This window comes from Sus scrofa, chromosome 16 (genome assembly GCF_000003025.6).
Source record: "Sus scrofa isolate TJ Tabasco breed Duroc chromosome 16, Sscrofa11.1, whole genome shotgun sequence".
Classification (NCBI taxonomy): Eukaryota; Metazoa; Chordata; class Mammalia; order Artiodactyla; family Suidae; genus Sus; species Sus scrofa.
This window is the reverse complement of record NC_010458.4, coordinates 50600310-50623773: the sequence shown is the minus strand read 5'-3', so window position 1 is coordinate 50623773 and position 23464 is coordinate 50600310. Positions and strand designations below refer to the sequence as shown.

The window sequence follows — 23464 nt, the reverse complement described above, 5'->3', positions numbered from 1 at the left end:
TCTCAAAACTCAACTGTAAGAAAACACACAACTGGATGAAAAGATGGTCCAAAGATCTTAACAGACCCCTCAGCAAAGAAGATCTGCAGATGACAAATAAGCATCTGAAAAGACGCTCTACATTCTAAGTCATCAGGAAAATGCAAATGAAAACAACAGGGAGAGACCACTGCACACCAAGTAGAATGGCCACAATTCAAACACAGACAACACCAAGCCCTGGAGGGGATGTGGAATAACAGGACCTCTCAGATGTTGCCCGTGGGAATGCGAAACAGTACAGCCACTTGGGAAGACAGTCTGACAATTTCCTACAAAACTAAACCCACTCTTACCATACAATCCAAAAGAGTTGAAAATTTATGTCCGCCAAAAAATCTGCACACAAAGGTCTGTAGCAGCTTTATTCAGAATGACCAAAACTTGTGGGCAACCAAGATGTCCTTCAGTAGGGGAATGAGTAAATAAACTGTGCCACATCCAGATAATGGAATATTGTTCATCCCTAAAGAGAACGGAGCTATCGAGCCATGCAAAGACTTGCGCCTTAAATGCACATGACTCAGTGAAAGAAGCCAACCTGAAAGAGCTGCATGCTGTGTGATTCCAAAGATACGAGGTTCTGGAAAAGGCAGAACCAGGGAGACAATAAAAAGTGGTTGCCAGGGGTTGAGGGAAGGAGGTGGCGAACAGGTGAAGCACAGAGACTCTTTAGGACAGTGAAAGTACCGTGCAGGATATTATAACGACAAATACATGTCGCCATTCGTCTGTCCAGAGCCATACGGTGTACGACACCAAGAGTGCACCCGAACGTAAACTGTGGACTTTGGGGGATTATGATGGGTCCATGTAGATTTATCCTTACTCACAAATGTACCCCTTTGGTGAGTGGTGTGAATGGGGTGGGGGGGCTACCCCTGTGGCGAGGCAGTGGGTATGTGGGAAGTCTCTACACCTCCCTCCCAATGTCACTGTAAACCCAAAACCGCTCTAGAAAAATAAAGTCTTTTTAAAAAGAGAGAAAAGAAAGAGCAAACTTTTACAAGTATGAAATAGAGTCTCGGATGGGGCTTGTACCCGAGCAGAGCTCTGAAGCATAAACTCCATTAGCTTCTGCTTTCTGCTCTCAACCTCTTCTCGCCCGTGGTGCCTGCGCCAGACAGCTTCCAGAAAAGTCCCTCCAAACAGCCTGAGTAATCATCAGGGGCCGTGACTCCCTCGGTCTCCCAGCAGTGTCCAAGCTCCCTGGGTAAGCGAACAAGAGCTCAGATGAAGCAATGCAAACTGTCTCTCGGATGAGCCCAGCTCCTTGGGACAGAGGGGACAGCTCATCTCCTCCTTGCTCTGACAGTAGGGCTTTGAATGTGGCAAATACAAATAATGGCCAGCCGATTAAATTTGAATTGAAGGTAGACAATGAATCATTTTTCAGTACAAGTAGGGGACACTTTGCCTGGGCCATTTAGCCGGGTGTCCTTTGTGTTTTCCGGCAGCCCTGCCTCCCAGGGACCGAGCAAAGTCAGGTTCGGTGCCACAGGAAACTAAACTGATTTTAGCAGTGGGGCTCCTGACTCTTCTTTCCTAGACAGGGATGTGGTTCTTCAAAGGATGGGTGTCATTCAGGAACGTGCCTCATCTGGAAAGTGGGGGATACGGGCAGGTGACCCAGAGCCAGCCCACTAGGGCCTGAATGACTGACCCTGATTGTGAGGCTCTCAATTCTCTCTGATCCTCTGTTTCTCCACCTGTGTAATGACGGTTCCTGTGCTCTTGGGTGGTGTGAGCATCAAGTAGGAAAACGTGGAGTTCCTGTCGTGGCTCAGTGGTTAGCGAATCCGACTAGAAACATTGAGGCTGCGGGTTCAATCCCTGGCCTCGCTCAGTGGGTTAAGGATCCGGCATTGCCATGAGCTGTGGTGTAGGTCGCAGATGCGGCTTGGATCCTGCGTTGCTGTGGCTGTGGCATAGGCCAGTGGCTACAGCTCCAATTCAACCCCTAGCCTGGGAACCTCCATATGCCACGGGAGCAGCCCCAGAAATGGCAAAAAGACAAAAAAAAAAAAAAAAAAAAAAAAGGAGAAGTAGGAAAACGTGTAAAATGTAGATATAGGAGTCAATGGTTAAGTATCCCTATGTTACCATCCCTTCGTGATGTTTTAATTGTCAGCTATTTAGGAAAAAAGATATTTTCCCAAACTCTTGGGCCTGCCTTGCTGATGGGGGCTCTTGGGCACACGTGCGTGGTCCGCAGCTGGGCCCCCCTCTGTGCTGAACCCTCTGTTCTGTGTTGAACAAGCCTATGTCCTTTGTTGCTCCAGTGGGTTCTGGCAGGCTGCCCACTGGACTGTTTTTCCAGGGATCCGCCCTGGAGCCCCACCGTCGCTTTGTCTCTGACAGCTGCAGGCTCCGTGGCCCCAAGCACAAGCTGTGGACCCCCATCTCCTGCTCTTGCTGGCCCTCTGCTCAGGCCCAGTCCACCAGCCCTGCCCTCCAACACACCAGGGGCATCCCTGGGTCTGCCTCCCTCTGTCCTTGAAGAGTGACCATGGCGCGCTGAGATGTGGGTTGCACTTGACCTGGTATGTTTTGTACCTTGCAGCCGCCCCCGAGAGCAAGCATCAGCACACCCGCTTCTGCAGATGCAGAAGCCGAAACTCATGGAACGAACACCAGGAGGACAGCTGCTCTGTGCTGGTGTTTTGTATGCCTGATCTCATAGTTTAGAGGAGGCCGATTTTGCTGTTGTTCCTATTAATGTAAGACATTCAAACATTAGAGAAACACCACATGAAGAAGAAATCTCCGTCCCCAAGTTCAAGAGCCTTCTTCTCTCTCTTAAGCAGAGTTTCTGATTTGGGGCCAGATAATTCTTCGTAGTGGGGGCTGTCCTGTGCATTGTACGATGTTGAGCAGTATCCTTGGCCTGTACCCTCTAGGTACCAGCAGCACCCCACCCCCCAGGGTGACAACCAAAAATATCCAGGCTCTGTCATGTATCATAATGTCTTGATACATCTCCATGGACTAAACACCTAAAGTGGATTTGCTGGGTCAGAGGTATGGGCCTTTTCCATTGGACCTGCCACACTTACCCAAAATTGTACCACCTCACTCTGCTGCCCCTGACATCTTGATTAAAAGAACCACGATATTTCGTGAGCATTCACTGTATTTCCTGAGCCGTGCAAAACAATTCACATGTGCTATCTTATTTAATTCTCATGACAATTCTATTTGCAGGTACTGTTATTATTTCCATTTTACAGACGAAAGAATTGTGGCTCAGAGAGATTAAAAGTCTTTTCTAAGCTTGCCCATGACAGTACTGGGACCCCAAGCCAGAGCTGTCTCAGACTAAAACCTGTTCTCTTCATAACCACCTTGTGAGGTGGGTCCCATTTTCCTACTTTCTAATGAGACTGCCAAGACCCAGAGTAAAATAAAATGTCTTGCTTACGGCCACAGAATCTAACCACAGATTCGAGCTTGACTCCAGAATCTGTGCTTTGCCGCGGAGGCTCCGGTGGCACCTCCTCCAGAAAGCTCTCCAGGGTTACTCCAGTGTCCTTCTTACCTGGCCCCTCTTAGGAGCTCCCTGGGAGCCCTGGAATCTGCAGCAGAGTGCAGATTCTGCACTTCACTGGCCCAGCGGGTGGGTATGTGGGTGCATGGGATCCCATGAGCACTGGTGACATGCTGACCTAGATCAGGAACCCCTCCGCCCTCTACCTACTGCAGGTGAACTTGGGCCAGAGACCTCCCCTCTCAGGCCTTAGTCATCATCATGATTCTTATTTTCACTGTTGCTAGTTGTACTGGCGAATAAGAGCAGTTACCGCATATGGCGTGCCCTCTCTATACCAGGTTCGGCAGTGGACAGTGTCTTAGTTTGGGTCCCCAAAACCAGCACTAGGACAAAGATTTGGGACAAGTCGTTTAGGTAGGAGGCACCCCCAGGAAGCTTGGTGAGAGAACAGGGATGTGACACAGGGAAGGGAGGAAAACCATCGAGTGGTATATAATGAACCGCTTCCTGCCCTGGGCCGCTGGGCTTTGTCCTGCTGGGAACCCCTGAGAAATCACAGGCCTCCCCCCCTCAAATGTCATTCTGACATCTGTGAATCTGCTGTGGCTGGGACTTTTCATATATTGTCTCATTTTACATCTTTGCAAAGAGCCTTTGAGGTAGGCAGCATTGTCCCTCTTTTTCAGGTGACAAGACCGAGGAGTGCAGTGATGGGGGCACAGTCCCAGGGCCAGGTTATGGCAGAGCCGGGGATCAAACTCAGGGCTCTCTGGGCTCAAAGCCTGGGCCTCCTGCACCCCTCCCCTCTGCCCCCATCCTGTATCTCGTGGCTTTACAGGTTTAGGTTTTTTGTTTTGTTTTGAAGCAAACGCTGTTCTGTCTGGACTACAGTTCAGTTCAGGTTTATGGAAAAAATAACATTCATAACAACACGGGTGACCTTTATGTTTTAGCAGCAAGCTCAGCGCCTGGGGCATGATTTTTACAAACCCCGCTTTTCCTTTTCTCTTCCTTGTGAGGAGAAAGCCCCTGTGTGGTGAGCATTTGCTTTAACTTTCACAAAAAGAAGCCGGAGGCAGGTATGTTGCTCGCGCACTGCCTTGAAATGGGGGGAGTGAGGAACAGAGATGTTATGAGGCTTGGGGATGCAATTTAAGGGCAAATTGAAATCTTGGAGAGGTTGCCTGCACTGATTTCCTTTGGACATTAAGAAGTCTATCAGAAGGATGCTGATCGTCAAGGCTTCCCAGAGCTCAGAGGAGCTTCCCAGCATGCACTGCAAGAGAGAAGGACAAAAGTACATGAGAGGAGGCTGCATGGACCCGATTCCCTTTGTTCCAGACGTGGCTTTAAATCTGGGCTTCAGGCAGCCTGGCAGGATGGGCACAGATACATGTGCAAACACTTGGTGTGCTGGAGAGTGTGATGAAGCGGGAGAGGGAGGGGAAAGGAGGAGGAGCCTCAGAAGGCCGGGATTCAGGCTCAGCTCCGGCACTAGCTAGCTCTGTGACCCCTGGAGAAAGTTGCTTATCTGGTGGGCCCAAAGGCTCAGTCTTTAAGAAATGGCTGGCCCCTAGACTATCTCATTGTTCTATTTGGGTCTAACAGAGATGCTCTAGGCCGATACAGTGCAGAACTCTATTTCCTAGGAACACACCCTGAATAGCAGCAATGGGAAGAAATGGTAAAAGTTCAGATTTATTAAGCACTAAGCGGGCCAAGCACTGTGCAAAACATTTTGCATGGCTTATCTCATTGTGTCTCCTAATACATGCAAGAGCTGGATCCTTTTATATCCTCGCACTTAAAGATGAGAACACAGGCTCAGAGAGACTAAGTGATTTGCTCAAGTCGAGGAGCTAGAAAGTGGCAGATCTAGGATTTAAACCAGGCGTGCTTCAAGTAGCAGCCTAGGCCTGGAGGCAGGGGTGGACACTGCCAGGTCCTGTCGTCAGGTCCTCGCCCCGGGGACGAGGGCTGACCTCCGCCAGATGAGTGTTCCTGGCTTGGCAGGCATCTCAGGAGTGTAACGGGATCTCCTTGCAGAAGCCCCAGCAGCCAGAAACGTGAGCTGCTCCCAGACCTGTCCCTGAGAGGGGCTGGAGGACAGCTCTGGGATTGAAGATGAGTTCACACTAAACCAGCTCTTCCCTAGCAGGCTAAGTGGCTTTGGGCCCCTGTTAATGATGTCATCACAGATCAGTGCTGGGGGGCACTGTCCATGGGGGGCACTGTAGGGGCTGGGGGCCCTTGGTCCCTTTGGTTGACATGCCACCTACTTCAAGTTGCCATGGCAGAAATTTCAGGTAGGAGGGCTGCCCCGGTGCAGGAGTCAGTTTCCTTCCTACATGTACATTACTCGAAAGGCCGAGCCACAGACTGCCTGCAGATTCCACACCACACTCCCAGAAGCTGACCTGATCAAATATTCATGGACACTGATAGGGTTGTCACCCTCACGAATCCCAGGATCTGCATTTATTGCTTTGGCACTGTTTTATGAGAGTGATTTTCCCTCCTCTGCTGTGAGCCGTGTTTTCACCACCCTCCTCCCGAATCCTGCTTAGAGCCATGTGGACAGCTGTGGTTTGTCACAGTTGTGCTCAGACCTCAACTTGGAAGAAGAAAGATAGCTGAAACTAAATTTACATATCAGGCATTGATTACAATGGTGAGACCAGAGTTCCCATCGTGGCGCAGTGGAGATGAATCCGATTAGGAACCATGAGGTTGTGGGTTCGATCCCTGGCCTCGCTCAGTGGGTTAACGATCCGGCGTTGCCCTGAGTTGTGGTGTAGGTTGCAGACGCAGCTCGGATCCGGCATTGCTGTGGCTGTGGTGTACGTCAGCAGTCATACCTCTGACTAGACCCCTAGCCTGGGAACCTCCAAATGCTGCGGGTGTGGCCCTAAGGAAAAAAGAAATGGTGAAACCATGTAAATATTTTTTGGCATGAAAGGAAAAAATTTTCCAATCAGACACCATGTTTTGAGTCCCAAAGCTCCCTTTACGACATGATGGTAATAGCTTACATTTAGTCAGGCTGTGTCACCTGCCGTCCGAGTACCCATATATCAAAGCCATGAGCTGGATGTTATGGTTATCACTTCCACTCTTCAGATGCGGAAACTGAGACACAAAGAAGTTAAGTAACTTGCCCATGGTCTCATAAATGGCAAAAGGCAACGTTCTAAGCCCAATTTCTAGAACCCCTGCTGCTACTCAGGCAACGGTGTGCAGGCACCCACGTGTATGGAGCACCTCCTGGATTCCAGGCTCAGCTCAAGTACAGAGATGCTTGGAACCCTCATCCTGTCTCTCCGAGGCAGGTCGTATCAACCCCATTTTGCAGATGAGGCAGCCAAGGCTCCAAGAGGGGCTGCACTTGGCACAGAACGCAGTGAAAGCCCCTGATGATCTGGGGTCCTGTGGTCAAGTTCAGTCCCAGTGGGCAGGACCTACAACTACCCCGTGGTCATCATATGATGGGATTCAGGCTCTCACATACCATTCACAATATTTGGGGGCTCGGGATTTCAGGACCTCAGGTTGGGCTGTGACCCCTAACTTGGTCGTTTCCAGAATTTAATCATCAGGACATTCATAAATGTCACAAGTAGGACGCCATTGAGTTCAGAGACCTGAAATCTCTGCTAGAGACCTGTGCCCTTGCAGCCTCTATCAGCTCACTGCCCAGCACCTGTGAGTCTTGACCCACAGACAGTAAGGAATCTGGCAAACGTACACCCATCGCCCCCAAACTTCTCCAGCTCGTCTAAATGAACATTGTGTAAGACCACTGTGGTGGACATTGGTTGTTTTTAAACCACATCTGTTCCTCTTTTGGCATTAACATTTTTATTTTCCTTTAAGAAAGACAGTAGATTAAAATATTGCTTTTGGAGTTCCCGCCATGGCTCAGTGGGTTGGGGATCTATCTGACTGAAGCTGCTTGGGTCGCTGAGGAGGCGCAGATTTGGTCCCTGACCCGATGCATTGGCTTAGGGGATGGGGCATTGCCACAGTTGTGGCATGGGTCTCGGCTGTGGCTCGGATTCGATCCCTGGCATAGAAACTTCCCTGTGCTGTGGGTGAAGCCATAAAAAGTAAAATAAAGTAAAAGTATTGCTTCTAGTTCTTCACTCCCATAGAGCAGGATTATACATTGTACCTGTCACCCCGTGGTTCTTCATTTGTTCCCAGTAGAGCTGCTAGAGTTTAGCCCCTGCCCCCCCCATGGCACTGTTGTTGGACTTGGCCAAGACTGACCAGTGGGATGTGCGTGGACACGAGGGAAGCAGAGGGTCTCTCTGTGCTTGTGTGGTTTGGGCTTCTGTGCGCCTGTCATCCAAGATGAGAAAATCATGTCTCCTGGTCCACGCAGGATGAGGAGCACGTGGCCCAGACCCAACTCAACCTGGAGCCTGGAGCCAAGCCCAGGCGACCCCAGCAGAGGCACAATTTGTCCTCCAATTTGTGAGCATGAAGGAAAAAAAAAAATGCTTGTTAGTGTAAGCCACTGGGTTTGGTGGTTGTTAACCAGAATTAGTGCAGTAGCCGCCAGTTCCTACAGGGAAGCATCCCCTTCCATCCTCAGTTGCTTGGATGGAGCTTGGCAGCACCCAGGGGGGAGACCGTGGCTCAGGTGCGGTCAGCAGATGTCCCTGTGCTGCTGACTCTCCACTGCCACCCCCTCCCACCCACTCTCTGCCCTGCTCCCACCTGCCCCAAGCCCGGGGCCCCTCTTTCCCCTGCCGTTCCCACTGGGCTGGCAACACTACTGCCTTTCCTTGTCCCTCAGGCCAACAGCAGGTGCCAGATTCTCTCTGAGATCCTCCCCGCTGCCTCCACACCCCTCTCGGCTCCCTAACACCCCGTGTCTCAGTGAACAGACCAAGGAGTATTTTATATTCAGAACCACCCCCTCCGCCCCAGAGTTCCCATTGTGGCTCAGCAGGTTAAGAATCCCACATAGGGTCCATGAAGATGTGGGTTCAATCCCTGGCCTTGCTCAGTGGGTTAAGGATCCAGCGTTGCCGTGAGCTGTGGCATAGGTCTCAGATGCAGCTCGGATCCAGCGTTGCTGTGGCTCTGGCGTAGGCTGGCAGCTGCAGCTCTAAATCAACCCCTAGTCTGGAAACTTCCACATGCCACAGGTGGGGCCCTAAAAAAAAAAAGAAAGAAAGAAAGAAAAAAGAATCCCCCCTCTACCGGGATTCAGTCTGGTCCAGTATCACATTCCTGATTCTAGCTCCTGGATGCCCTTCATTTTTTCCCCAGTTGACAAAATGGGGATTATTCTTTGCCCTTTCAAGACTGTAGAGAGAGAAACAGTGCCCAGCCTTGTGCTTGACTCATGGGGGTTGCAAGATGGCTCATCTCTCCCTGCCCATCTTGCTGTGGCCGCCATCTAATGTAGTGCCAGGCGCTTGCTAAAGTGTTAATAAATATTTGCAGTTTGAAAAGCTCGATGGTAGATTTTCTTCCTTTGACCTTTCGATTATTTTCCCTCTTGAAATAGCAGAATAAGGCCCCTAGTGCTATGGTGACAGTCTCTGTAGAAATCCATAGCTTGTTCTCAGCACACCCACGGATGCCAGTGGGAGGCTGGCATAGATTTGGACCAATGGAGAGAGGGTTTATTTAGCCTTGTCCTGGTTACAAAGAACATTTTTTTTTTCTTTCAAGCGGACCTTCCTGTCCCCAATTCAGCCTCACCTAGGTCTCTGCTAATGTGGGTTAATTTTCCAGCAGCTCCTAGAAAGAGTATATTTCCAGTCTCTCCTGGGACAGACAGGAGTTTCAACCAGGATAAAGCAAGTTTCAGCGGAGAACATTCAGAACCTGCCGAGGAGTCAGGCTGCTCTGATCACATTCCTGCCAGGGGGTGGGAGCGTGTTTGCCTGGAACGAGTCGTCCTTTCGGATGCTGTAATCTGAGCTTAGAAATAGACTTGTGTTGCTCCCAGAAATCCCTACTGTTTTGGCCTTTTCTTTGTCAGGCTTGCTCTGGTCAAGGTTGAGCATCTAGGTTTAGGAATGGAGGTCGTTTACTGAAACCAGAGAGGCTCTGTCCCTTTAAGAGGGTCCTTGAGGAGGGACAGTCAGAGAATCACAGAGATGAGGGCCAGATGGCCAGTAAACAGGATGGCAGTGAGCTGGGGAGAGGACCAGCTGGGCCATCCGCTTTAGTAACCTTGCACTGGAGAAGACCTCAGCCGGTAGCTGCAGATGGAAGACGTGGGTGAGGGCTGCACCCTCTGATCCAGGGACCTCAGGGTGGTTTGACCGGCCCCACCTTCTGCCTGAATGAGGACTCAGCGTTCTAGAGCTGGGAGACAATGGGAAAGCAATAGAAAAAAAAAAATACGAGCTGTGGGTTCAGACAGATCTGAGTTCAAATTCTAGCCATGTTCCCTGGATGGTGATGGAATCTGAGTTTCCACTTCCTCATCTGTAAAATGGGATGATGATCCCGTCTCACAAATACACTGTGAGGCAGCTACCCGTAATGGCTAGAGTTCAGTGCATGGGGTAAAGCTCAGGAAATTTTTGTCAGCATACTAGTAACTTTTTAGCCAAGAGGGGCATAAGGTAAAATTTTCTCTGAGAGTCTGGAGTCCTGGCAATTTAAAAGAGAAATCCCCAAATTCCTTAAATACCTTACTTAGGATGCAAGCGTATCATTTAGGACTGACTGGTTTGTCAGCTACCCATAACAGAAAACCTGGATAAAAGTGGCCTAAACAAGATAAAGATTTACTTTTCTCTCATATGAAACCGCAAACAGTCAAGGACTGACTCTCTGGCCAAGGCTTTTTCCATCTTTTTGTTCTGCTGTCCTTAAAGTGTGGCTTCCATCATCAAGGTGCATTGCATGGTCATAAATGCTGCCACAGATCCAGCCATCATACCCACATTCCAGGTGCCAGCAAGGAGAAAGAGAAGTACAAGATTGTGCACTTCTCAAATGAGTCAATATTAAAACAAACAAAACCAACAGACAAATAAAAACTACCAGAAATTCCATCCAGTGATTTCTGCTTATAGCTTATTGGCTGCCCTACAGTGAGGGAGCTAGGAAATGTACCAGATGAGTGGACACCCCCAATAATACAGGGGTTCTGTTAGTTAGAAGAAATGGGAGAATGTTGTCCCTGCCAGAGTCAATGCTGAGCCTCTTCAGTTTCACTAGAAAGAGTTGCCTGGGCCAACACTGGGAATATTTTCCCAAGAACCAAAAGCATCTTGAGAACCTGAACCTCCATAGGTTGTCAGCAAAGGTTAATTCCTGTCCCTTCCAACCTCTCATTGTCCCTACCACTTCCATGTTAGAGAAGCTAACATTATCTTACATCCAACTTCATACGATATGTAGATTTTATGAATCAGAAAAGTTCAGAGTCAGAAGCTCAGGTGAATTACACATGGGTTCCAAGCAGAGAATTTACTGAAATCCTAAGACGAACTGCTGAATACTTTGCATTATCTCACACCTGTGTACCTTATCAGCTGCATTAGTCATCCATCACTGTGTAACAAATGACCCCCAAGCTTAGTGACTTAGGAAACAACATGAGTTTATTTCCTCACAGTTTCTGTGGGCCAGGAATCTGGGTGTGACTAAGCTGGGTCCTCTGGCTCAGGGCTTCTCACAAGGCTGCAACCCAAGTTATCCACTGAGGCTGCAGTCATCTCAAGGCTCAACTCAGGGTGACTCTGCTTCCGAGATCACTCACGCGCTTGTTGGTAGGATTTAGCTCCTCGCTTGCTGTTGGCAAGAGGCATCCTCAGTTTCTTGTCCCTAGGGCTTCTCCATAGGGTAGCTTACAGTGTGGCAGCTTGCTTCATCGGAACAAGCAAGCAAGAAAACAAGAGGGGAGTCTTTTAGAACCGAATCTTGGAAGTGGCAGCCCATTGCTATCTTAATCTATTGATTAGAAACAAGTCACTAGCTCCAGCCCAAACTAAAGAGGGGAGAGGGAACATTTTAGAAGCACCAATCAAGGCCGTACTGCATCGCTCACCTTCACTCTCAGGGTTCCTGATCCAGGAGCTGGGCTTCCATGAATAAGCCCAGCTCCTTCCTACCACAGGGCCTTTGTATGTGCGATTCTGTCTGCTTGGTAGGTAGCTCTCCCTCCCTATCTAGTTATACTCATTTTCAGAATTCCTCTCCAGCCTCTTTTTTTTTTTTTTTTTTGCAAGAAAACCTTTCCTGACCACCCTTCTCCTGAGTCCCTGGAAGGAGGGGTTCCTGGAACATCACTCAGCCCTGGGTCACCTTCAAACAGAGGCCTGGATCCGGTTCTCCCTCTTTTATGGTTTGCTGCAATGGGACCCTTTAGCAGTAGCTGTAATCCTCAAACAGAGAGACTTTGAATGGAGCTTACAGATTCTTGACGTCTCATACTGGGCTGCCCCAGAAGTCAAAACGGGGAAGAGATGAATCCCTATTTCAGCTGAGAGATGGATCCCTTTGGCCAAGATGCTTTTATGAACTGTATTTGTTCATTCATTCACTTGTGATGAGTATGAACTCACGTGCGGGATACATATAAAATATAAATTTCTTTTTTATATCTATTAAGTTCAGTTTCTAATTTTGAGTTGCCATTTGGCTGGAGTGGGTCACAGATGAATCACAGTCCATCCACCCCCTCCATTCCTAGCCGTTGCATCTCTGCTTGGTGTGCAAAGGTGAAGGAAGGAAGGCCACTGGTCACTGATGTCACCTTCAGTGGCACTTATCATTCAGAGCCATTGGTAAACTCAGGTCCTGTGGAACTGTCCCTTATTCTTAGCTTCAACCTGTCTCAGATCAGGTGACTCTGTGACCTCTGTGACATTCTGGGGCTCACAGGAATCATTGTATTACTTCTTATGTCTCACAGGATTGTGGGAAACTCTGTGAGATGTCTAAGTTCCCTATTGCCTACATGCCACGTGGATACTTTGGCTCTTTGGGGCCTTCCTTCCTCCCTGGGGGTCCCCCTTCCCTTCTGCTTGGAGATCCTACAGGTTGTCCCTCTGGGGCAACTGCCTTTGTCCCCACATCTGGCCCTGGAAGCAGAGCTCACAGTCCTTATTAGCTGGAGCAGAGACTTTCTCATTCCTCCCCCTCCCAGTCCTTTTCTGTACAGCCCAGGGGACATTTTTCTGGCCAGCAGAGGGGCGGGGAGCACCTTTCTCTCCTTGTGTCTTCCTTCAAATGTTTTTAAGCCCTGAGTTCTTTCCAATCTCCCAAGAATCCCGTCTTGGAAACCCAAAAGCCAAAAAAGACTCCTGACGCCGAGTGATAAGTGACGCCAGAGGGTGTGGAGGCCCAGAGGAGGCGCCCCATCTGGGCCGACCAGACGGAGGGGGTGGGCCTGGAAGACCAGAGCTGAGCTGAAGCATGAGAGGAGTTAGATAAACAAGGAAGGGGCCATTCAGCCAAGAGAAGAGCCTGGTGAAGGGTGGGGAGGAACGGAGACGGCCTCCGAGTGGCTGCCGCCTGTTTGGAGGGAACGCAGGTTGTGCCTTGGGGAGCAGCTGTAGATAAGGTCGGAGGAGTGAGCAGGGATCTGGTAACAAAAGGTCTTGGATGTCAGGGCTAGACATTGGGATTTTATCTTCGGGAAATGTCGATCCATGGGAGGATTTCTAAGTATGCGGTGAAGGGGCCGGCTCTGTGCTTTAGAACATTCTCTGAGCCAGGGTGGAGGATGGGCTGGGACGAGGGTACCAGAGAGGAGCCTGGCACAGCTCCCAGGACAAGGCAAGACAAGGGTGCAGTGGGCAGATAGAGATGGCGAGCAGGGGACAAAATCCCCGGAGACTAGAAGGCCACCCAGAATTTGTCATTGAAGAGATGTGGGGACATGGAGAGCCAAGTGTTTGGGACGAGTCCACACCTCTGATGGTGCCATTTACCGAGCCAGCAAGATGGCAACCCCCCCAAAAAAGGTTGGTGAGAAAAAGAGACTTAATTTAGTGTGCAGACCAGTTTGGAATCAGGATTCTTTGGGTAAGGAAACGCTCAGTCTCTAGTTCTGACCCTCAGCAGAAGGCCCTGAAGAAGAAAAAAGCCCACGTCAGAAGCATCTCAAAGAGGGAGTTCCTGCTGTGGCTCAGATGTAACGAACCCAATTAGCATCCATGAGGACGCAGGTTCAATCCCTGGCCTCGCTCAGTGGGTTAAGGATCCAGTGTTGCCGTGAGCTGTGGTGTAGGTCGCAGAGGCAGCTCGGATCCCACGTTGCTGTGCCTGTGGCGTAGGCCGGCGGCTGTGGCTCCGATTGGACCCCAGCCCAGAAACTTTCATACACCACAGGTGAGGCCCTGAAAGGACAATAAATAAGTAAATATGTCAGAAAGGCAACCTCAGACATCCAGTACTTTCTAATGGTTACCATGGACTGTGGTTAACTAGGATTTTTCAGCAGCAGATGACTAAAATGCAGCTGTGGCCCAAATAAACACAGACATTAGGATTCATCAGAGGAGAGAGTCCCAGCGCTGCTTTCAGGGGCTCTGCCCTCCCAGCAGGGACCCAGATGCTTGCTTTCCTTCTGCTCCACCATCCTCTGGACTTCTGGTCTTTGTGCCCATCCCTCTTGCTAGCAGAGTGTGCTGCATCCTCAATTTCAACATTTTGGTGAAATAGACCAGTTTTCCAGGAAACAGTACATCTTCCTGGTTCCACCAGTGTATTGGCATTGGCTCTTGAGACGACGTTTGTCAGTCATCCCAGTGTGGACCAAGTGTGGTGCGTCCAGCAGCATTTCAGTAGGACTGTACAACATTGGGGAGGTGATGGGGATATAAGGGGAAGTGTAGCCTTTGGAGCCAAATAAGCCTGCCTCCTGGCCTTGCTGCAAATGTTCAGGAGGTCACTTCCCCTCTCCGAGTGACCCTTTCAGCTTCACTAAAAGAGAGACAGTGAGTGTTCCTGGAGATGACTTTTGGATAGTGGCCGGCACGGTTCCCAGCCGGCAGTGGCCCTCTCCTTGGCTCAGCACCCTGCCCTTTCCACCCACCTGCTCCATACAAGGAGAAGTTGCTGTTTTAGCCACTAATCCCCGAAGACCAAGTTCAGTCCCACGAAATGAACTCATAATGGCAGAATTTCAGGCAGATGCAGAGGGAGAAAGGAAGAGAGAGATTTGAAATGGCGAAGGGTAGGGAAAATATAGGTTGCTTGGCTAATGTATATATTATATAATAAATAATGTATCTATAATATATACATATTTTAAATCTGTTCTATTCACATGGGCCATCACAATGAATAGAGCCACCATTGGAAAGCAAGTGACTTAAAATAAAAGTCTTAAACACCACCTGTGTCATGTTGGGTTCAACCTCTCTGAAATAGAACCGCCCTCGCCCTCAGATGCCTCTCTTCTTCTGCTCATTAGGCTGGCGAAGCTGTGAGTAAGCGTGGAGCCTGCTTGCAGGGGAAGAGTGGCCGCCTGGAGTGGCCGATGAGTCACTGCCGCCTGCACTGGCCCCCTGCCTGTGAGGGGACCACTATCTTTGGACATTTTTAGTTTCCTTTGTGGGGAAGGTAATTACAGCCTCTGTGCCCTGTGGCTGTTTCCATTTTGCACGGCCTTGGCCTCCGACAGAGGCAGAGGTCCTTCACAAAACCCTCTTTTTTTTCCCCAGGGGAATTGGTGGGGGTGGAGGAGGGGATTTGAGCCCATCTGAGGTGTGCGAAAGCACACGTGGTGCAAGCGTAGCAACCTTTCAGGATTTGCAAAATGCTTAACTGTGTGCCCTCAATTACTGCCAAACGCAGTTGTTATGCAAAATAGCTTAATTGGCCTACAGGTTGGTTGAGTTTTAAATCCACAGATTGTACCAGAGCTAGAGAGGAAAACAAATTTGACAGATTCCGAATGGGCTGGTGTGGGTTTATAGGACCACAGAAGAAAAACATCTGGGAACAGAATAGTTCTTAAATGGAAAATGGTCAGATGGTAGAAAGAGATAGATAGACAGACAGACAGACAGACAGACAGATAGATGAATGTTAGCTGAGAGGGAGCAGGAGAAATGCAGACATCAGGAGTTTAGGCTGTGATATTTTTTAAATGCAACCATGACCATATGGAAGGTGGTCCAGACAGATGCTGGATACTGAAAAGTCCACCTTGGATTAAAGATAACATGACAAGTCAGTCTAAAGTTACTCCACATTGTAACTAAGGCAGAGTTGGCCATAGACGTCATCAGTTGCATTGTGTCACCAGGAGGACATATTTATTCATGGAGTCTAGAGTTAAGTTGTGAGCATGTGTTCAGCAATCAGATTCCTAATTTCAAACTGACACCCCAGGAAGCCAGGTAAACTGGAGGGAATTATTTAACTTCTTTGAATGTCAGTTTCCTCATCTGGAGATGAATGCCCATTTTCATGGGGGACATGCAACGTAGTAAAGGACGCACCTGGCATATAGTTAGAACCTGGTCCATGGTTGTGATTCTACTTCCATGTATTACTTTTTTCAAAGCACGGTAACTATAACTGAGCATGTACTTTGTGCCAGCCCCATGCTTAGGTCCTAAGAATAGAGACTCATTTGATGCCTTTCACAAATGTTTGCTGAGCACCTCCTTTGTGCCTGGCAGGAAACTGACTTGGCTGGAAACAGACAAGACCCCTGCCCACAAAGTGCCTCCAGCCTGGGGAGGGAGACAGACATTCAAATAACGAAAACACTTGGCCCAGACACATCCTTGCCAAATGTCAGAACTTCAAGGGGCTCCCATCTGACTGGCTTCTCACAGAGATCATGTACCCAATGTGCAGAGGAGAAAGCTGAGGCTTGGGAGGGTGAAGAGAGTTGCCCGGGTCCTGGTGACTTGCAGAGCCACAACCAGAACACAATCCAGCCTGACTCCAAAGTCCAAGACTTTTCTCAATAGCACGCGGCTGCCCAGGTGTGTTTCAAGCTTCTGCGTGAAGCCATCTGGCAAGGCAGGGTCGAGAATTCACCCAGACACCAGAGGTATTCAGTTCTCAGAGGCTCCAATTTGGGAAGGATGTAATTTGAAGGCTCCAGAGAAGGGCTTGAGAAGAGCCGGCTCTTGCTTGCTGGCAGCGAGGGGTTTCTTGGTGTGTTTGTGTGTGTGTGTGTGTCTATGACTATTTCTGTGCATGTGTGAACTGTGTGTGTTTGCATGAGGAGACAGGCAGATATGTGTACGTGTGTCTCTGTGTGTATATTTGTTTACCTCTCTCTCTGCATGACTGTATACATCTGCGTGTGTCTGTATTTATATGTGTGTCTCCATGTGTCTTCGTGTGTGTGTGAGTGTGTGTGTCTTTCGAGGGACTCTGTGTGTCTGAGTTGGGGGTTGTGGGTGGTGTGTGTCTGCATATGCATTTATTTGCATCTCTCGACCTGCATGTGTGTCTTTGGAGACATGTGTGTATCTTTATGAGTGTGTGAATGTGTGTGTACTTTTTGGCATGTCTCTCTGTGTGTGTTTGTCTCTGCGTCTGTGTGTGTGTCTGTGAATGACTGTGTGTGCGCGTGCTTCTGTGGGTATATGTGGGGTGACCTGTCCCCGCCCACCACATTGTTTCTGTGGCGCTAATCTAACTTGGCCTTCAGAATCGGGGTAACAACAGCATTGGCGCCTTTAGCCTTATCGCCCAGCCTGCCGCTCTGTCAGGGGAAATTAGATTTGCTTGGCACAACCTGCTCCTTATGATGTCATTTTGGCTGTGATCTACACATTCTGCTCTCCTAGGTATTTGTCTTTTGATTGCTTGATGAATACCTGCCAATGAAGAGATTAAGAGAACATGAGTTTGGTGTTTTTTAAATAAGAATCATCCAGGGATGGAACGGTAACTGTCCATCTTCTTGGCTGTGGACTTCAACGCCACAGTAAAGGAGCTAGAGCTTTGGCTTTGGAATGGTAAGACCTCAGTTCAGACGTCCAGTTGGCCCCTTCAAGAGCTGTGTGACCTTGGGGAGGACACTTTACCTCTCAGAGCCAAGGTTCTTTACCTGTTAAATGCAGAAGGTTCTTTGGAGGGGCAAGTATAATAATAGATGAAAATCTCAGAAATTCACAAAGTCCTTCTTTGAACCCTATGATGTCGAGGCAGAGGGCCAAGCAGGAAGACTCCTGGGCTCAGAGGTCAGGCAGATGTGGGTTTGGATCCTGGCTCTATTCTTTTCCGAACGTATGAACTTCAGCAAGTTATGATGCCTCTCTGAGCCTCGGATTGCTTCTGCGTTAAATAGGATATCATATATAAAGCATGTAGCTCACTGCGAGCCACTGCAAGGGCCCCCCAAATGAGAGCTGCTAATATTTTTAATAATACAATAGGAGCGATGCAAATACTAATATCTGCCCACTTTCAAACTTGCAGTGAGTGTGAGCAGGTTATAGCCTCTGGAAGTCAGGGTGAAACCGGCGATGTGAGAGACGTGATTTACTATTATTTGTCTTTACGACTTCAAGATGCAGTGTCAGCAGAGTGTTCTTGGCATCGCCACATTCTTGGCAAGCAATTTGCATTTCATCTAGAACTCAGAAGCTGTTCTTGCTGCAGAAAGGAGCTAAGAATAAGGGGCCTCCAGCCCAGACCACTGGGGGCCAGCATCCCCACATCTCCAACCACACCCTTACACATGACCTCCTCACTCCAGCAAGACCTCAATCCCCTTGCCTAGAAGACAACGTTCCTTCCCCTGGAATATCCCTCCCGCCACTCTACCCCCCACCCCCAGGTCATCCGGGCTGGGCTCCAGGTACCTCTGCCCAGGCTAAGACAGACATCCCTGCTCTGTGTCCCCAGCACACCCTAGATTCACCACCCCCCACCACTGCATGGCATCGAGGGCATCTGATTGGTTTGCTCTGGATCTGGCTCTCTCCCAGCCAGTGCCCTCCAGGAGGGCAGGCATGAAACCTCGATGAATGTTTGCAGAGCGAACACATGGAGATCAGCTGTCTTCTCATTGTCTGCCCACCCCCTTTGAGGCGATACCATCAGATATCAATCTATTCATCTGGACCCACTTTGAACAATGATTTTGCTCAGTAAAAAAGATCGTGAAGAGATTTGCCTGTTGACTTGGTTTGTTTTGGAAGCAGATGGGTTTATCTCCACTGGACTGCTTGTCTCTAATAACAGTGACGTGCAGGCCAGAGGACAAAAGACTCCCAAGTGTTTAATTAGCTTCAGCCTGTGTCTCGGGGCTAACGGGTGGGTTTGCCATATTGACTGTGAGTATCCATGAGGGCCTGTGACGTCAGCTTTGGGGAGTGGTTGGAGACCCAAGTTCTGGGATTGGACTGCCTGGTTCCAAGTCTCAGAGATATCAAACCTCTTTGTACCTCAGTCTTCTCATCTGTAAAATGGGGATACATAATAGTATATACCTGGACTGGCATATACACACTATTGTATATGGAATGGATGGTCAGTGGCGACCTGCTTCACAGCAGAGGGAGCGCTGCTCAATATTCTGTGCTAACCTATATGGGAGAAGAATCTGAAAGAGAATGGATGTGTGTATATGTTTAACTGAATCTCTGTTGCACAGCAGAGAGGACCACCACATTGTAAGTCAGCTGTACATCAATAAAACTTTTTTAAAAATGGAAAAAAGGGAGTTCCCGTTGTGGCGCAGTGGTTAACGAATCCGACTAGGAACCATGAGGTTGCGGGTTCGATCCCTGCCCTTGCTCAGGGGGTTAACGATCCGGTGTTGCCGTGAGCTGTGGTGTAGGTTGCAGACGCGGCTCGGATCCCACGTTGCTGTGGCTCTGGCATAGGCTGGCGGCTACAGCTCCAATTCGATCCCTAGCCTGGGAACCTCCATATGCCGTGGGAGTGGCCCAAAGAAATAGCAAAAAAGACAAAAAAAAAAAAAAAAAAGATAAAAAACAAAACAAACACACAAAAATAGTACATATCTGCCTCACCAACTTTTGCCAGCATTAAAGGAGGTCATTCAAGTAAAGCCCTTGACCCAGAGTCTGGTGTAGGGTGAGGATTCAATGGAGGTGAGCTGGTGTTTCTGTCGTGTTGTATGTGTAACCACTGGAATTATCAGTCCAGAACCTCCACTGTGACTGTAACAGAGACTGAGCATCTGCATTGAGATGTCTGCTTCCGTCCTGCCGGAGCTGGGCTCCCAGAGCAAGATGTCAGAATTACTCTGCCCTTTCAGATGAGTTTTTGTGATCAGGTGGGCATCACTCAAGGAGAGATATAAGGTCTATACCTGATGAGGTATGAGCCCCTCTCTCCCCTAACAGTCACCTAATGCACCTGGTCAGTATTACTTGGTGCATGGGCCACCTCATGGCACAGAGCAAGGGTCAGCAAACAGCAGCCCTCAGGCCAAATCTGGCCCACTAGCCTGTTTTTATAAATAAAGTTTTATTGGAACATAGCTACACCCATTCACTTACGTATTGTCTATGGCTACTTTTGTGTTATAATGGCAGAGTTCAGCAGTTGCAACAGGGACCACAGGGCTTGCAAAGTCTAAGCTATTTTCTCTCTGCTCCTTTAGGGGGAAAGTTTTCCATCCCCTGGTGTTAGTTTGAAGTACGGTTAAACCTGATTAAGCTTAACCAGTACACGAGTACCATTCCATCTCTCAATCTCCCTTGTCCCTGACATCGAGTTGATCGCCAAGACCACGTCACTTTGCTCCACTCTATCTCGTACATTCAGCGCCCCATCTCTTCCTCAAGTGCCACTGTCCCTGCCCCTCTCGATTATCACAGGCAAGGGCTTCCACCAGCCGCTAAGGTGTCTGGGTGAATTAGATAAGGATATCTTCTCTGGGTAGATGCAGCTCCATAACACATCACTGAGCAGCAGGAGTGCCTCTGTGCAGGAAAAACAAAAACAAAACCAAAACCATCTAACCCTATTGATTACACCCAATCAATTATTGCTCTTTGACTTCTCGGTTCCATCTCTTGATTATACTGTCTTCTCGCCTCCCTGTCCAGAGAGAGCCTCCTCCATCAGAGCCAGAGTGATCTTTCTAACCAGCTATGCCCCTATCCTAGTCTGGCCCTCAGGCCATGAACATGACATTCAGGTCCTGTTATGGTTTGGTCTTGGCCAAAAGGCTTGGGTGGCCAGTCCCATGCCTTGCCACCTGCGCCGCCTACATCTCACCTGAGCACCATCGCACAATGTGGGGCTTTCCAGACCTAGACTTCCACACTCGCTCATACTTTGGGGATCAGCCCAGTCTTGTTCTTCAGGATGTAGCTCTGATCGTCCTCTTACTCATCTGGAAAAATCCTCGTCATCGTTCAAATCCACCACCAGCATCTTCTCCCTGTTTTGCCCTCCCTGATTCTCTCAGGCAGACGTGGGCACTCCCACAGTTCAATTCACTCTTCACAAACCACAGTTCACAGCCTATAGATGGGTTAGAATGGCAGCGTAGTGGATCTTGACTAGCTCTTCTTGAAAGATGAACTAGACTAGAAAACACAAAAGCACATCTTTGTCAGGTGTGGTCATAACATAGGATGAATAGCACAGGCTCTGGAGCCAGACCGTGAGGGTTCAAGTCTAGCTGCACAGTGTATTAGCAGTGACCTTGGGCAATGATTTCATCTTTCTGTGCTTCATTTCCCTCATCTGGAAAACAATGATAACAGAGCACTTCCTTTATGGCCTGTCGTGAAGACTGAATTACTATATTAGTAAATATATATTTACATATTATGTATAATACATGTATGTATGTACAGGCATACTTTGGAGATATTGCAGGTTTGGTTCCAGATTAGTGCAATAAAGCAGATAGTGCAATAAGATGAGTCACACAGACTTTTTGATGGCCCAGTGAGTGTAAACTATGTTTACACTATACTGTAGTGTGTAATTGCATTATTCTAAGAAAACAATGTACATATCTTTTTTTTCTTTTTTGTCTTTTTGTGTCCATACCCACAGCATATGGACGTTCTCAACCTAGTGGTCGAATTGGAGCTGCAGCTGCCAGCCTACGCCACAGCCACGGTAACAGCGGATCCGAGCTGCGACCGCTACCTACACAGCAGCTCTCGGTAACGTGGTCCTTTAACCCACTGAGCAAGGCCAGGGATCAAACCCTCATCCTCATGGATACTAGTCAGATTCTTAAGCCACTGAGCCACAACAGGAACTGTCAACAATGCACGTATTTTAATTTCAAAAAATGGTGCTGGAGTTCCTGCTGTGGCACAGTGGCTGAAGAACCTGGCTGCAGTGGCTCAGGTCGCTGTGGAGGTGTGGGTTTAATTATCAGCCTAGCACCTACAGCTGCAGTGTAGATCACAGCTAAAGCTGAGATTCAGTTCCTGGCCCAGAGAACTTCCATATGCCACGGGTATGGCCATTAAAAACAATGATGCTATTGGAAAAATGGCACCAGTAGACTTGGCTTGGCACAGGGTTGGCACAAACCTTCAATTTATAAAAAACACGGTATCTGGGAAGAACAATAAAGCATAGCACAATAAAAATATATATATAAATACATAATGTTGATATAGGTATATGTGTATATGTGAGTGTGTGTGTATATATATAAACAATAAATTATCTGCTTAGAAAGATGCCTGACCGCATGGTAAGTACTATAAACACATTAGCTAGTGTGTACATGCACATGTGTATGCCTGTGCACTGTCTGCAAGCCTCTTCTCTGGCTGGAATCTATCCTGATCCTTATCAAAGCAATTATTTGACTGTGTAATGATTTTTTGTATTCCTCTGCTTTTCTCTCTCCTTTACTAGACAAGGAACTCCCAGAAGGCAGTAAATGCATCTTATTGATCTCTGCATTCCATACGTGATACACCCAGCATCATGCTTAGTCAATGGATGTTTTATGAAAAAAAATGAGAAAACGAGGCTTAGATCCTGAAGCTGTCTCCTTCCTGTGAGCACAGGGACCAGAATCTTCCAGCTCCCCCACCCCCACCCCCCGGCCCCCACCTTCTCCTGGGAGAAGCACACCAAGCTCTCCCAGGATTTGGGTGACTTTCTCAAGCTATCTGGCCTCCACAATGAGCATAAGTGACCACATCTCACTGTCAGGGAGAGGAAGGAAGGCCTGAGGGACCCTGAGCAAGAAATGGAGCTTCCAGACTGATGCTGAGGAAAATGGAAACTCCAGCTGACCTAAGAGATTTCTGTAATGAGAGAAAACCAATTTAAATGCAAATAGCCCACAGCTAGTTGGGGAAAAATTCTGTGCTACTGAGAAAGGCTGGGAAAACAAACACAGCCCTCATCACGAGATGGTTCACCACTGGGCAGGGTTGCTTTATCCATTTAGGATTAAAGTCTAAACCAGCAACAAAAGTCACATGCATTGCTGGCGGCATTTCCTGGTGCTTCATGGTGCCAACTCAGAAATGGGTGTCCCTCAGGGGGCCAGTTGTCAGCCACTACCATTTGCTGAGCCCCAGGCAGGCGTCGGTTGCCTGGTAAGGCATAGGGGACAAAAGATGTCCCATAGCTGGAAACAGCCTCTGAGGGGCTCACAACCCAGGCACAGCTATACCCTAACGTCAATTCTGGGGCCATAATAAGAACATTTCATAGAGCATTTACTAGGTGCCCAGCCCGTGATTAAATACTTTACATGATAATCACTCATCAAATTCTCACAGTGACCCTGCAAGGTAGGGGCTGTTTTATTCCCATTTTACAGATGAGCAAACTGAGGTCGAGGGCCCAGACAGAATAGCTCCAGGGCTCTGGCTCATACTCCCTCTGCTGTTCTGGGAAGAGACAGGGGGGGCATGTGCCTTGTTCTCTCCAGAGTAGAGGTGCCCAAGTCAGGATGCCCTGAGACAGAGGCTGCCACTGGCCTCGGCCTGGGGCAACAAAAATAACCCTGTTCAATAAAACGAGGTGTGGTTTGCTCTGCCAACAACTGGCTGTGTGAAC

The 23464-nt window shown here is 48.7% G+C and overlaps 2 long non-coding RNA genes across 11 annotated transcripts in view; one reads left to right on the top strand and one right to left on the bottom strand.

Moving 5' to 3' along the window:
- Positions 1-23464, top strand: part of LOC102164818 — a 230832-nt gene that overhangs the window by 110697 nt on the left and 96671 nt on the right. The gene's annotated exons all lie outside the window — the stretch shown is intronic.
- The window catches only part of LOC106508163, a 28155-nt gene continuing 24079 nt past the window's right edge, over positions 19389-23464 (bottom strand). The window contains exon 6 of the long non-coding RNA XR_001304769.2: positions 19389-21000. This is a non-coding gene — a long non-coding RNA (uncharacterized LOC106508163). The remainder of the gene's footprint in view (positions 21001-23464) is intronic.